Consider the following 17005-nt stretch of genomic DNA (forward strand, 5'->3'; position numbering starts at 1 on the left):
CCTAATTTTTTCCTCCCACAATCATTTTTTTGCTAGCAAGGATTGCAGGCTACTTTTGTTTGAGCTTGCTGGGACTGTTGACTTCCATGAGAGAATGTGGTGACATCTCTACACTTAAATGAATAAAAGACCAATGGATCAGATTCTTGGATTTTTTTCTTTTCAGCTAAAATTAGTCATGACTGTTTTGCTTTTATTTCCTGAGCTCTCAAAGTATTTCAGCTGCTCCCAGATGACATGGGAGAGCACTCAGTAGTAGTAATATTTACACATAAGTAGTCTAAAGATAATTATAATATTTATTAATGCAAAACAAATGGTTCTTATTTATGTGTATTTGCAGATAAGTTATGCTTTCAGTATTGCTAATTCTTGTAACCACAAGTTTCATGAAGAATCAATCTTTGGATTTAGGCCTTTTTCTCTTGCCCAGATCATATGAATGATTTACAGTAAAGGGTTGGTTGGGAAAAATGTCTTCCTTGCTGCTTTCATCCCATTAAAACTCTCTTATTTTTTAAATTAAAAAAAAAATGTTTTAATTTCATTTATTAAATAAAAAAGAACAACAATAGGATATAATTCTAAGCGAATTCCAACAGAGGCCAGCATAGTGTCTGTTATCTTTCAACAGACCTGGATTTGGTGATACTCTGTTTGAATTTGATAGTCCCAGTCCAGCTAAATTTGCCTGTTTATATGGGGTTTATCTAACTAAAACTAGGCAGTGGTGAGCATTTTTTATTTGAAAAATATCCCATTACCCTCTTAATCCTAACCATATCTCTGACCACTTTGAAGACAATGGGAGTTCAGAATACTTGTCTTAAATACCTGTATTATCTCACCCAAAGTTAATGAGTTGTTAATTGAATGAAGAACATTGAAGGTCAAATTACTTCAGAAACACTGCATTTATTTACTAACAGTTTTCAAATTCTAATTGTTCAGAAAAAGAGTCTCATCTGTAAACTGGTAGCTGGAAAACCTTCAATGCATCTTTGTAATGGCTTTGTTGTTGTTTATTGAGAGGGACTAATTAACTTTGATTATTGCACTAATATTATGGCACTTTGACAGTCCCTCAGATTTATGACTCTGGGAAAATAAACAAATGAAATGCAGGTGCTGGAGCAGAAAGAATAAGTTATTACTGAACTTTAATTACTTGGAGTGTGTAACCAGGAGAGAATTAGTTGATGAATTACAAGATGCTTAAAATTTACATCAAATTGTACGCAGTCTTGAGGAAAATAAACACAAAATCTAGCCCCAAAATCAGCTACTGAAAACAAAGAGACAAAGATTAATTTGACTGATTTGCTTCTAATATTAAAATATGGATGTAAAATATTAATTTTTACTTTATAGGTATAACTAAAGGAAGTTGTTAATTGAAAATCCTTTCCTAAAAATGAAAAAGCTTAAGAAAATACCAACAACCTCTGCATCTGATTGAGACGAATTCTCAATATGCAGCTGCTATAAAGAGCTTCAAAGCATGCACAGAATTTTGTCTCCTCTGTTCCTGGGGAAAGCAAAATTATTGAAAGGAAGTTGATTTACTTTTCAATTTGAAATCAATTTAAAGAAAAATACACCTGGTTAGGTTTCACCCTCACCAAGCCTCACGCTCATGGTACTCAGGATTTTCAGTCGCAATAGTGCTACCCACTTGTTTAATGTTTTCTTGTAGATCTTTGAGATTGAATCTCTGAGCTGCACTATTAAATACCATGTTCCTCCAGTAATTTGAAGGGTAGGAATCTGATAAATATGTTCCTACTCTTTAACTGAGTAGAAAACCAAACCTCTTGTCATTTGCATGAAATATGCTCTTATAACAAAAAACTCAAAACTGTGGAAATGGAGTTCTAGTGTGTTTACCTGTCCTAAGTGTGGAATTTTACTATAAGTTGTTGTAATATAATTGGTATTTCTATAAAAACATGTATATTACCAAAAGCGGTGTGTACCCTCTGCTGACTCTTCTGTGGGGCAGTATTTGGTACTCAAGGTTTAGATGTTGGACACAGAATATTTCTTTTTCCATTCTTTGTAGATACAAAAGAGTTCCACATACTTTGTAAGAAGAGAAGATAATTAAAAGTGTGTAACAGAACAACTTATTATTTCAAATTTTGATACAATTATCTAATTGATGGGCTGTATCAACTAGAGCCTGAAATATATATGGAAAAAACTGTAATTTTTAAAACCCCAACCACCACCTCTCCCAAGCCACAACAAAAAAACCCCCAAAACCAAATCAAACCTAGTGTAATGCATCATTTAAAAATAAAGTACAGTGTGTATAAATTAACAGTACTAAGGAAAACCACCCAGCTGGGTCCCCTAGTGAGTCTGTTTGTGACATCCCTGTCTGCAATGCCACAGAGTGTCTGCAGAAACACCTCTCTGCTCTGGGTCTGTTGTACTTTGAAATCAGTTGTTAGGCAAAAAATGCAGTTTCAGTTTGCTTGTAGTGAAAGCTGAAAATCAGGTTTATAAAGACAAAATGGGATGGCTAAATGGCTTGGGAAAATCCAATTGTTAAGATTTAGAGAAAAAAAGCAGGAATAATTGGAGAAAATAAGATTTTTTTTCAGATTAGCTGCCATTATGTTTAAAAAGCAAATGAAAACTGATCTTAACTGGCTGTTGTAGACAAGTCTAGAGAACTTTGTTTGTAACAATTTATGCCTGAAGAGCTGTTTTATAGGGAATTTGAGCCATTTGAGTGGGGATTACCCATATAAACTTGCTAATTACTTTGGTTAAGTGACATTTGTTTGCAACCTGCAGTATTGCAGTTATTTTCTTTCTAAACTACAGCAGAATTTTGCTAATATTGCAAATCAAGGGTAATTGCCTTGTGTAAAGCATTGTGACAAGTTTTAATGTGATTGGTCTGGTTGGTCTATCAAATATAATTTTTATGGAGGGGTATGGTTGATTATATTGGTGCAATCTAATGTTTATACACATGCATTTATATAGACAGAAAAAGGAAGAGAAAGTGTGTAAAGGCAGCAGATAAAAAGAGAGATCAGTATAGCTTTCCATTTGATATCTGGAAAATGAGTGTTCCTGCATGATGACGTTCAATATCAATTTAAAACTGTTTGATAATTTCTTGCTCGGAAAAGAGGAAATTAGAATTCTAGAGTTATGATTCATTTTAATCAGAAAGAAATTGTCAAACATAATTCTCTCCTTGAGTAGTGAAAAGGCCTGAAAGCAGCCAAGAAAAATATCAATACTTTGCAAAGGAGGAATGATTGTTCCAATTCGTAGCTTAATTGACTTTGAGGCTTAATGAAAAACACTACAGTGCTGTTTGTACACATAGTTACTCTGACAAACATGGAAATCTATGCTCCAGGAAGAGAGGCTAGGTAATTTATTTTACATTATTATTGATATAATTTTCTAATTGAGTATGAGCAGAATGTTTGGATAAGAGTGTGTAGCTCCAGATGTTAGTGGTATTCTCAAGAAAATACTTAAGAATATGAATGAATAAAATATTTCATAAATCACAGCTTTTCTTGCCCAGAAGCTCTCATTTATTTATTCCTGTCAAATAGTCTTTGAAGAACATATTAAAAGATAAATTGTAAGTTTAATATTTCATAAAAAGTGTAATGTTTCTTTGGTGATTATTCCTCAAAGTTAAACCTACACCTACATTAAAGATTAGATTAAACTGTAAAAAGAACATTTGACTTTGCTTTTTAAGTAGGGACTCACAAGGTAGAGATGTGACAAGAGAAGAGAGAAAAGCTGTGAAGAAAACCAACCAAACAAACATGACTCCTTGCTGTATTCCTTTCCCCTGAAGTATTCTTCATTGAAGGAGTGATTTATATTCTTGCTGATTAAGTAACTGAATGAAATTAAAACGTGATAAGTGAGTCTTTGTATTCCAGTTGTGATCCTGTGAAGTGCAGAAAGACAAGCAGCAAACTGGGCACATTTGCCAGTCCATGGGCAGCAGTTTTCATGTGGTCACTGTGTGTGTTTCCCCCTCGAGGAAGGGGCTCTGTTTTCCCTTAGAGTGTTTGGTCTCCACTGCTGTCCTTGGTTTAGAATTTTTTGCAAACCTCCTCATGGTTAGTGACAGGTTTCCATTTATGGGAAAAGCTGGAGACTGCCTAGGAGATGGCTTTGGAGATGTAGTAAATGCTGACTGAAACTACAGTCTGTTAGTACAGAATCAAAGGGTTCTAAGTCGTGCTGAATAAAAGCTCTTAAAAATAATCCTCAAAATAGGAAACATTTCAGAATATCCTACAAGAAAAGCACATGAATTTCTGTGACTATTACTTCCAATATTCTGTTATTATTTTGTCTTGTTTCAAAGCAGGATATCCTAAACTCTGTATTGCTGGTTCACATGCCATCACAGTGTAATATACTCTTAGAAAGGCCTGCAATATATGGACATATTTCATTTTCCAGTGCTTGAGCAGTGCCCATACTGAGGAATCATGTTAAAGGGAGTTATCCAAACCTTGCTGTGGGGAAAAGGCCTTGCAGGAAGGGGCAGGATCTTGTATTAAATGAACTGCTAATGCAATACAATAAAAAAAAAAATCTGCATCAACTTGTCTCACTTGCAGCTGTGGACACTCCAACTAAAGAATTATTGCCTCTACTGAGTATAAAGCCTTTTTTAATTCTTCAGGATGTGATCCAGATTTTTCTGAAATGAAGGGATCTTTTAATTAACTAATTGCAGTGCAATCAGACCGTATGTTACTTGTGGAGAATTGACAGTATAAACATTACCCAGTTCTGTTGTTGGCAACAACTCATTGGGGCCAATATGAATGTATGACCAGATTTTGGCCATAATATTTAAGAATTCACTAAGTTTCTGTGAGTAATCTGCTCAGTTGAGAAACCCTAAGAGAGTGATGTGTGCTGTAAAGCTATTTTCCAAATACAGATACTTAAAAATCCCCCCACATGAAGTTAAAAACATGGAACGGTACAATCAACATTTACATGGATGGATTGTTGAGATCTTTTTTTTTTTTGTACACCATAAACATATGGCATGAATTTGATTTCATTACAGATGCTGAGAAAAGGCAAAGGCAAATATTTATATTACATTCATGTTTTACAGTAAAAACAGTGTTCAGTTTGTTTATACAGTTCCACTGTTACAGTTTTTATGGTTAGTAATGAAACTGCTGTAAAACAGAGTCTGAATTATATAGCAGATGTGTTAAGCCCCTAACTTTCAGGGTTGGGCATCCTCCTGAATACTGATAGCAGTTACTTGCAGAGTTGATGTACTGGCTGCAGCTGAGCTGTTTCACACTTACATTTTCATCTGCAGTTAGCTCTGCACTGGTGCTGTATGGATACATAGAATTTGATTATTTATCGTGATGGAGCAGCCCAGCCCTCCCAGGGTGCCCTGCCTGCTGCTGCTGCAGGGACAGGGTTTGTTCCACTGGGACATGCTGCCCTTATCAGCTTCCAACCCCTAAACCTGAGATAACCTTTAAACCTTGACCCCTGCCCAAATCCAGGAGTATTGGTTTTTCTGGGTCTGGATTGAAGGCACTTGAGAGGGTAGTTCATGTTCAGACTCAGGTGTTTATTATTGCTTATCAGTAAAACAACCTCACAACCGTGAGTTCTGCAGCTTTTCATTAGAAGGCACAAAATGGCCAACAATCTCTTGTTACGAGGTCTTCTAAGGCTAAACTATCCAATTAAGAGCTGACACCTGGATTATTTTCCCCTTTAACCCAATAATTTATTCAAAAGATTATTTTCCCTTTTAACCCAATAACAATGCAAACTTTTCTGCCCAATTCCAAAATGCCACCCAAACCCATGGAGAAGAAGGAAGAAGCAGCATGAAGAAGAAACCCAGGATGACACCCTGTGCCCTCCATCTTGCTGCCATCCACAACATACTAAAAATCCCAAAACCTAAATTTCTCACCAAGTGATTCACCTACACTCCTATTTCACACTTTTGTGGATTCCAGTCTATATTGGAGTCTGGGAAACGTTCTCCATGAATGAGGGTCAAAGTTAGGACACCTCAGAGCAGACAGAGAAATATTCCCAGTGCCCTGGGTTTCCACACAGGAGCAAACCCTAAATCTGTTTGCACCCCAAAGCACCCAGGTGTGTCTGAGTTCATAACTGTACCCAGCTCATAGGAACTGAGCACTCCCAGAGCAATCAGGTTGCAGGGTTTTAAACACAGTAAGACAATTGGCCATGGTTTCCTCCAGTAAAGATAAAAGTTGTCTTTTGAGTTGGCTTAATTACTTCTACTCTCATAATTCTCTTCACATTCCAATATCTGTTACACGTGTATAAAAAAAAAAATAATTCTAAAATGTAATTTTAAAAGAAGTCACAGTATTTTACTATTCCTTAATTTTTTCCTCCAGTCAGCAGAATTTTATACATAGAAATGTTGAAGTGATCTTTTTGGTAATTTGTTTCTTTAGCACAGCCCTGCTGTTCTTAATCTGGAAATGTGAGTCACAAAATCCCTACCATGCCTAAAGCTTTATAATAATAATACTTAAAGGCAGTTTGAGCTTTTTAACAAAAAAAAATTTAAGTTTCCCCCCAGACAGTAACAGACCTCAGGATAACCCCTTTAAAAACTGCACTTTATGCTTGGTCTTCAATTAGAAGTCACTAGGAGACACTGTGTGCTTAAATATATCACCAACCTGTCTGGGGATGTCTGTCTTTATAAAAAAGTAGACTGTACATTGGCGTGAGTGTAGCTTATAGGATGCAAAGTTTGGGTTTTCTCTGATAATTTGTGTATTTAGTGTAACTTGGGTTTGGTCTTTTCCTGAAGCTTTCTCTCTCAGAATGTGTTGTATCAAACCCCTTAATGTTGCTGACATTGAAAACTTATTTACTGTGGTAGAGATAGATGTATTCTTACATTGAGTGAGTTCTGCTGTCACTGGATTTTTAGCTGTCAGTTCTGGGAGAGGAGGAATTAAAGTGTCTGGATAAATGTATATATATTTTAAACCATCTTCACAATTAATCTGATTGTAACATAAGCTTGTAATATATTCCATTAATGAAGAAGACAAGCTTAGCTTATGGTAAATACAGTACTAAGTGTTTATAGTGCATTTCATATTTTACATGATTCCCTTTATAATTCTGCTTATCTTTTCATTCTAATTCCCTAAAGAATGTATAAAAGAACCCCTAAAGAGAGTAATTACTGCTCTATTCCTTAACCAAGGCTCCTCTTGCAAAAAGAAATCTGAGCAGCTTTTTAAAGAAGGCAGTTTTAAATAAAAATGCAAATAAGCTGCTTTGTAACCACATTAATTACCCACCTAGCCTCTTATTACCGTGTTTGTATTGTTTGCAAACACTATTTACAGTGGTGTGGAAATTACCATTCCTGGGCTGGAGGAGCTGTGCTGGTGGGTTGTGCTTTGGACCCAATTAGAGCGAGCCCTGTCTGCAGCGGGCTCGGGGGAGCAGGAATAGCCTTGCACTGTCAGAGCAGGCATTAGCGGGGCTGCACAGCCCTGCCTCGTAATTATAGCCCTGCTCCTCTTCTGCCTCTGCGTGCCTGCCACTCTCTGCATGCTAAAACTGCCTCACTCATGATTTAATGTGCACTCTGATCGTTGTTTTTTGTGGAAGTCGTGGTAAAATCTGGTGGGTGCTTTTTGTCGCCAGATTCGTTCTTTGCTTTAATTTTATAAGAAGTAAACAAAATACTCATCCTTTTGTGTTCAGGACGTTACACATTTCCATTAATCATATTTTCACATTAATCCCTCAACTTTATTAGTTTATTTCATCAGCAGAAGTGAACAGGGTGGGCTATCTGTTGGTATTGCAAGCAGTGTTAGTGAGCAGTGATTGCAGCTCTTCCAGCACATTGAAGAATGCTTCATAACAAAACACACTCTCACTTGTCAAGTGCAGTGCACACTTGTTGCTAACCTGGTGTGTGTTGTGTTCTTGTCTTGGTTTTCTCTGTAACAATTCTAAAATGGGCCTTTACCCTAAAAATTGCCCAGAAATTAAAACAAAACCAAAGAGGTCACACGGCATTCATGTTTTTACACTTATAAATGTTTTTCAGATTCCAAAGAATTTGATTTGATGGGTCATAGAGCCTGCAATGTGCAGAATCAGTTCTTTAAGATTTGTTTTCTTAAGCCTGTAAGCAGTCTATCAAAATGGTTAATGAATCTTCTGGAGTACAGAAATATATTTTGGTTTAGCTCAGCATGGGGAAGAAAAAGGTAGAGAGATTATTTTCTTCCTGCTTGTGGATCTGCAGTGCTTTGACAGGGTGATAATGTTTAAAAGAATCTTGATGATAAACCCAAAAATCTTAAGGTCTTACTGTGACACTAGGTGTAGTAGAGAGGAAAATAGTAGCTCCAGGATGGTGTAGTACAACTGCAGAATTGTTATGCATTAAAAAGAAAGGAGAAAAAAGAATAAAAAGTGGTTGCAGGATCACTTGCAGTTTTAGCAGTGACAAGGGACTAATGTGAGGGCATCAAAAGAAGCACTGACTTGTTTCATGATCCACAATAGCTTATAAAACTGAAGATAATTATCAGGCTTATATGACTGCAGAGCAGCATAAGTGACATAAAACAAGCATAGCTGGAGCTCAACAGGAATGCAGGAGGTGTCTTGAAAACAGACTTGCTGAGCAGAGTGCTTAAAAAGTGCTAATAATTTATGTGATTATCAATTATATTTGTAAACCTTTTATTACTATAAAGCCAAAGCATCATACTTTTTGTTTAATTTACTGTCCTTTCTAATTTCTCCTCATTTTTTAATTCCCTTTGTCTCAATAATCACCTTTGGAGGTGGTGTGCTAAACTTGTTCTTTCCCATATTTCAGTGGGGGTCACTGAGACAGAGTATTAACTTCAACAAGAAACTTTGCTTATAATAAAAGCATGGGATTAATGCAGCAAAATGAGCATTTGGGGTAGGATTTTTAACTTTGTTTTTACTAGAGCAAAGCAAAATCGGCTTTGAACCAACTTTTCAGTCAGTGGGCAGAACTGAAGGGACTTGATCTCTTAGACATCAGAGAACCCTTGAGAGTTGGTGGGAAAGAAAGCACAAAACCCAGTTCAGGGAAAGTTTCAGTGTGCACCTGTGTTCTGCTTTGAATGCTGAGATGTTCTCAGGATGTTACTCTGCTGTTTAGAAGGAGCTGCACACTGCCTGCAGCTGCAAAACAGGACATCAGGAGATCTGGAGTGGTGGTCACCCTCTCTGTGACATTTATGCCTTGTGTGGTCAGGGAGATTTAATGTTTTCCTCAGTTATACCCGCTTATAAATTTTAGGAACTGTTCATTAATGTAGTCATGTTTAACATGTTATGGCTACAAACAAAGACATGAGTGTATGTGCTCATTTCTAATTAATTTGTGCAATTATGTTTTATAATCTAGGTGTTTGCAAAGCAGAACATAGTACACCCCATTTACTGTCTGCTGTAGCTAATAAAAAATAATAGAATGAAATAAATCTTGAAACTAACTTTAATTGTAAGTATAGATTAGTTGTAAATTGTATCTTTGTTATGTTTATTTTTAATTCTGCAGTGTTGCAGGTTTGTAGAGCATCCCAATTAGTGTAGTTATTCACAGTAATGATGAGTTAATTGCTGTAAATGCTGAATGTTATTTCAGTGACAATTTAAATACAGTACTGAGATAGTTTTTAAAAATGTAGGACTGGAAATAAAGGAAAAAGGAAATGGTGGCAATAATGAGACTGGTTAATTTTATAAAGATTTTTTTTCAGCATTCAAAGTGATAAACTGGATAAGATGATTAAAAATACGTGAAGAAGAAAGAAATGTAACATTTAAAAATAAAATCTTGCCATCTCAGCTAATACCATTATAAATATGAACACAAACAAGGTAACACAAACTGTGTATTTCACCATGCACTTAAGTATTAATTAAGAACATTTGATTGAGCTCATCTGAAACGGATTTCTGTTTTTGCAATGCTGTTTGTGTTTTCCTGCCAAAGCCTCCCTGGCTTCCAGCTCATCCTCTGCAGGTTGGGAGCCCTCCCTGGCCGTGGTGCTCCTCTGCTGTCAGTGTCAGGTGAATTCTGTGAATGCTTAAAGAGAAGAAAGTGCCTCTAGCTTAAGAGAGGAGTGTTTTCCCTTCTGATGAGCTGTAGTAAATCCTCCCACTTGGAAAGCTGTGGAGTATACCTGTGAGAAAGGAGCTGGTCCTTGTGTTTCCCTGAGCATGCACGCTATGAGAGATATTAATAGCTTCCTTCAGCAGTGTCCCACTTAGAGGAACTGTGAAGTGAAATATTTAATTCTGTCCTGGTTAAATTAACCTTACATTTTCCTCTGAAATAGCATGACTACCTAGAGAAAATTTGAAGTGTACTATGTACTTTCACACTGCAAGGGGGGAAAATGGTATCCAGGGTAGTATTTATGCATTAAATATTGTTTTTCAGTTCAGGATTGGTTGAGTGCAGATTTGGTAATGGAAACAGGTGCCATGGACTTCTCTGTTTGATGACCTTCTTAAATAATCAGAGAGGTCTTAAAACTCCTTGAGATATTGTGGCATATGTGATAAGTTGGATTTTTACATGCAAAAGACTTTATAAAGCATCAGCAGAAATGTGTTCCTTTCAGTTCTAAGAATGGTGCAGTAAAGGAAAAGCTCTTCCACTCGTTTGGGGGAGTTTTTGGAGCCTTTCCCCACACCAGGAATTCACTGAGGGAATAAAGCTGAGAACAACAATGCACAAACCTGAAAGTCACAGACATTCAGGTTCATCTGTTTGGTCCTGTCCTGACAGAAATCATTACGAGTTTGATAGATTTATTTATAAAGACTTGCTTCAATATTTAAAGTACATCTATTCCAACATTCCTCATTTCAAGCTCGGCTGTGGATCAAGATGAAAGAAAAATTAAATTGTATATTGAAGAGCTGTTAATTGAACTGCACTGCATTTAGCAAGGGAGCATCAGCTTCAGGCAGTCAATACTACAGAGAATTTTTAATGTACTGTATCACTAGATTGTCAGTTTGTATTGGAGAATGCAAACAGACTGCTTCGACTGATGATAAAGCCCTGGAAACTTCTAAGTTGTTGAGGGAAGAAAATGTTATTTTGCTTTGATATATTGTGACAAAGGTGTTGATGGAAGCAGGAACATTTTTCTAGGTGAATATTATTTGAATATCAGATTCTGATTTTAGTGGGTAAAGATTGGGTACTGATTTTTCTTTATGGGAGAAAACCAAGTTCCTCAGAACTCTTGGACTGGCACAAATGTTACTTTACAATTTGAGCAGCTCTGAAAGTCTCATTTAAAAATATTAGTTCTCTCCAGATATAATTCTAAAAAATAGCATATCAAAAAGCTTTAGAAATGCTTTAGAAAAATGTTATCTCTTTTTCCTTAGGCAGTGTTAATTTCTTTTGTAGTTAATCTTTTGCACTGGAATTTAGTACATTTATAGTTAAAGATTCTTTTTAACAGCTGAATTATTTAAGCACGTCTTCTGGGGTAACATGGTCTGTTTGGTGTTAAGTATGAAATACTTTTTATTTCATTTTCTTCACTGATAAAAAAGAAATAACTAGAGGCATTTGTAGAACCAGAACAGATTTAGGACTGTGGTGTTAGATTAAAGATGTACTATTCTAAGACATAGCCTGTTACAGTTGTCATACTTTGGGATAAAATTCTTTCTTTTAGTGTTCCTTACAGGGCTTAAAGTTCACCTTCAGAAAAAGCAAAGCGAGTCTGAAACTTGTTAATAATTTAAAAATGTCAGTCTGTGGTGTTTTCCATAAATGTGGTAGGTCTCAAGGAAGTGGTAAAATTTAAAAACTCCATATATTGTCTTGTCTCTTGAACAGAAAGGTTGGGTTTAGTCTGGTTCTTCTGGGTTCCTCTATGGCATCTGAGGAGACTGGGAGTAGCTTTTTTGTCGACACAAATATTATGCAGTAGAAGAGAATTTTCATTTGTATAAAGGAATTTATTTCATTAGTATGAAAACATTAATGGCTTCAAAAGACCTCATTTCCCCATGGTGCTGAAATCTCACCAAACTGGTGAAAGTCTTGTGACTCCAAAGCCAAAATAAAAGAGCAAAATCCACTCTTTGTAAGTGCCTGTCTTTGCTTCTTAATTTTGGTGTTCTACAGACAAACTTTGTGCAGAGCTGTGAGGAGGTCAGAGGTATTTAAACAGATTTGATCCTGTAGCTGCTCTCCCTGCTAGGATGATGTTGCTGAAGCCAGAATTGATGTTGCTTGCATGCTGTCAACTTACTGTTGCATTTTCCAAATTTTTCTAATTGTTTCCCTTTAGTAAAGTCTGGGAATATTTCTCACCATGTGAAAAATTGCAAGAAGGGGGGTACTGCATGTTCTGAATATCCTGGTATTTTGCCTTAGGTATCAAAAAGTTAAGGTCTAGATCAAAGGTGTGTATTTGATTTAAAGAGTATCCTGTAAATATTTGACCTTAGACTAATGTGCTACTGACTATATCTTTAGGAATATTACAATTAGTGAAATGCTACACTTAAAAGCTGTACAAAAATCCCTTAATTCATATTAGAAGGTATAATTTTTATAGCTAAAATACTTGTATGCAATTCAAGTTAAAATCATTTTGTTGTCTGAATGTTACTTTGAATATTTGCTTGAAACAGTAATGTAGAGCAACCAATTCAGTGGCTTTGCTACACTTGTCTGAGACAGTGTTTGACAGCATGAATACATATGGTAATGTTCAAGAATACTTTACATGACAGCTTGACAATCAGAGTAATTAAGATAATTCTCCAAAGCTCTGGAAAATACCATATATCAGAGGTCAGCTTGAAGTCGTGCAGAAATAAACGAAAATTCTTCAATTTTATTTTTATGTAGGGAAATCCTGTATTGTCTGTGTAGTGGGTAGTTGTCTGGTATGAGGGCATGATTCTGAGAGCCATTGTAGCAGATTTAGTGTAGGATAAATCCATTAATATAGTTGGAAATTTACCAAAAAAATGCAATTGTGATGGCCAGGAACATGAGGTCTTCACAATGAATTCTGTTTTATTGTTGGAAGAATGGAAGATTTTTTTCTGTGGAGCAAGGTTAAGTTGGGTGGCTTCCCTGTGACTCTAAGGTAGTTAAAGTTTAAATGTTAATAAGCTTCAAGAAGATGTGTGTTCATGTTTCCTTTTTTTTTTCCTTATTAGACTACCAGTTAATTTGTGCAAACTCCTCATCTCCAGGCAATCTGATTAAAAAAATGGTATATTTCCTGTTTCTTTATGCACTGTGTAGCTGCATGAGGCAATATCTTTAAAATGTAAAAAAGCCTACAAAATGCACAGTCTGATAACAACAACAAATCTAATCTAAAGTGACAACTGGGAGACTTTCCCAGACGTTTTTCTCTTTAATGTAACATGACTTTAAATTGATGCAGCCCCTCAGTGATTGAAAAACTCTCAGAGCTTGTCTCCCATGATTACATTTCTGATCTGTACAACTTAATTTTTTAACTCGGTGAATCTCACTTTTGCGAGTGAGCAGTTTGTCTCTGTTGTAAGAGGGGGAGTCTCATGGAGGCATAAGCAATGGAACAGTAATCCTGTGAAAAGTATATTCCTGATAGTCATCCTGGCCAGAAACTTGCACTTTTTCATTCTCTGAATGATCCAGAAGTCAGCTGGTGGGTAAGGCACTGAATTGAGTTCTGGTTTATACTTACACAGTGAATTCAGTGTTACATTAACAGAATTAAGAGTGACCAAACTTTGGGTAACTTCCCCCCCTCTCTTTGTTACAACATTTTAATTCTGCTTAAGGTACTTATTATCTTCAAATTTGCTTCTCTCTTTTTAAATTTTTTTAGAAATTATTTTTGAATTTTATTGTACTGGCATGTGTTACACACTACCTTAAGCAAACAAACAAACATAAAACCCTGTTAGGGTTCCTGAGATGCTTTATTGTGAAACAAGTCACTTCAGATTTAGTAATGAACTGACACAGTATATTTTATAGTGGGAAGATATGGAGGATAAAATGACAATATTTTTAATCATTATTCCAATATAAGTTGTATTGACTTCTGGGTTTCTTGTTATAATTTAGGTAATTGATTGTAAGACTTTAACAGATCTACTTAGTAAATGTGAAAGAAGCATCTCCTCTTTGCTCGAGGACACTTTCTGATATTTTCCTGTCCCTACTGCAAACCTCATCCTCTGGGCAGGTGGGGCAGCTCAGTCAAGGCAAATACTGGGGCTGGGTCTGCCCAAATGGGATGGAATGAGGCACCTGCAATTGGGAATGTGGGCAAGGAATGGTGTCTGGGGCTGAAAGGAGAGCAGGAAAGTGAAGCAGGCAGCACATGGGAAAAGGACACATTAGAAGGTCAAAACACTCACTTGATACTGGCCACAGGTTTTGTTTGGAATATAGCTGTAAAACCAAGAATTGGTTTGTAACTTCCATAAATGATTGAAAATTGCTTTTGTTTGATAACCCTCATTTTATCCCAGCTTTCTCTTGATATATTTCTAATACAGAAGTACATAAATTCTCATTTACCTTTTCATTTACCTTTAGAAATGTATAAAGATTGAAGAATGATATATGTATAGCAATACTTTATAATATGTATAACTGCTCCTGGGCCTGTTTTCTAGATCTGTGTGCAGGAAAAATGGTCGTGTGTAAGAAGAAATGTCCTGTGGTCAGTTTTGTAGTACAAATTCTAAAAATCTGTTATTTATTTCTTCATTGCTTCTCTCAGAAGTAGAAAATGATGCCCATGGGTAGATGCAGTGGTTGGTTGATATCAGCTGGAAATAAAAAGAAATAAAAGCCTTTGAAATGTAGTAGCTGGGTTTTATATCAGTGATGCATCAAACTGTGTTGTACTTATGAGATTGTGCCTGACTTATGCCAGGGAAGAGCAATGGGGGTTTCAGAAGACTCTGGGTTTAATCCATAAAAGAGTGGACAATATGCAGGACAGGCAATAGGCACAACCGATAAACTTTCTGCAGGAGGAAGCAGTGAGGTGAATGTTGTTGTCCTTAGGAACATTTCAGCTGCCTTGATTAAAGCTCTGGAGGTGCTGGAGGGAAAAATGGGATAATAATTCTTTTGTAACATCAAAGTTTTGGAATAGTGCAGTAGAATGTAAACCAGCTAAAAATTTAAGATATCAATTTAAGATATATAATATTATCTTTTCCATAAGGTTTAGTAATCAAGCATTTTATTTGACACGTTTGTTACTTGAACAAAGAAATACACTATTTTGTGATCTGTGTCTTAGGGTGTATATTCTAATGATGAGGTTTTCAATCTTGATTTCAGATCCTTCCTTTAGTTTAGTTTGCAAATGACAGCAGGTTGTTCCTGCTTTAAAATGGTGAGTTTCATTGATGGAAAACCAATGAGACTGTAATATTCTAAAATCAATAGTCCTGATAGTGATCCTGGTCAGCAACCAAGATCCATCCAGGAACCATAACCTACTTGTAAGAATATTATTTCATAGTACAGCTAAAGTTAATTAATAAAGCCATCAGGACAGTGGCTGAACTGCCAAAATGGTCAAGTCATTGGCCAAAATAAACATGGATCTAGAGGCTTCCTGACAGGCATCCACAAACACCTGGAAATTATAGCCATGCAACCATATCAGAGTGCAAATCTGTGTTACAAACTAGTCAAACCACTTCATCTGTTCAGTTGTATAAATCTGGTGTTCATAAGTCATAAGAAATTTGTTATGAATGAAGTCCAGTTCTGTTTGTAAGAAAGTAGCAAAAACTTTGCCATCTGCAGAATGATTTTTCAGGATCACTACTTTTTTTTTTTTTTTTTTTTTTTCTTAAGATAAAGTAAATATGTTCTGTTGTATTTAATTTGTTTGAGAAATTGAACCATTCGCTATTTAATTGGCTTTTTTTCTCTGTGACTTCTGCTTTATTTCAGTATTAGCTGTTCTCTTCCTGTTGCCAGTTTGTTAAAGCTCCATTCTGGTAGGGAAAAGAGCTGGGGAATCAACATTGCATGTCAAGTAGTTCAGCCATGTCTTTGGGATCTGATTCAAATCATGTCCAGTTCATGGATTGGACTCATGGAATCCATATTATATGGAGTTGGAATGGATTTATTTTTCTTCCTGTGCCAAACAACACTGGAATTATTTGCAATTTTATTTTATTCTCTTTCCATGCCAACTTCTGGTGGAGGGATATGGTCAGGGAATATGAATAATTGTGATTCCTACCTTTATGCCTATCTCTAAGTCCCCCACAGTTAAAAGAGCTCTTAGCAGAGCTGTTTCTGGTAGTGAGCTGATGCAGATGCTTGTACACAGATTTTCTCCATCCTGTATCAGCAGCCTGTGGGGTTTCCGTTTTGAGACCTCACCCAACTCATCTTTACCAAGGTGACTGTCGGTTTATCTGGCTTCACCCTCCAGGATATTTTTAATTAGATGTAAAGGAATGAATATATTACTTTAAGTTATTTTGATGAAAGAATTCCTGCACTGTCATTAACAATGAGTTAAATGAGCTAAAACTTCCCTCTAGTTCCCTCTCTTTTGATGAGGAAACAAAGCAGTTCTTTGCATGATTAAGATTTGTGGCATCACGCCTGAAATGAGAAACCATAATATGTACTTTATAATTTGTGTAGGTTTTTTTAACTCCTACATGACCACTCTTGTTTTTGTGCCTATTTTTACAGCTGGTTTTGTTATGTTTTCCTTTGATTGAGATGCTGACATCATAAGTTTATATCTCTGTTTTTATTTTTCCTTTATTTCTAAGGAGGTTTATCGATTCCTTGGGCACCTCAAAAGGAGTTGACACTGACAATTCCTGAGGCTCTTTAGAAATTTCAGATCTGGTTGGTTTTAGACTCATTAAACTCAATATGAATTTTTGATAG

General features: G+C 36.0%; 1 protein-coding gene across 1 annotated transcript in view; it reads left to right on the top strand.

Annotated features, from left to right (window-relative positions):
• WWOX (WW domain containing oxidoreductase) overlaps nt 1-17005 on the top strand; it is a 474120-nt gene that overhangs the window by 20386 nt on the left and 436729 nt on the right. The window lies entirely within an intron of this gene.

This window comes from Melospiza melodia, chromosome 13 (assembly GCF_035770615.1).
Source record: "Melospiza melodia melodia isolate bMelMel2 chromosome 13, bMelMel2.pri, whole genome shotgun sequence".
Taxonomy (NCBI): Eukaryota; Metazoa; Chordata; class Aves; order Passeriformes; family Passerellidae; genus Melospiza; species Melospiza melodia.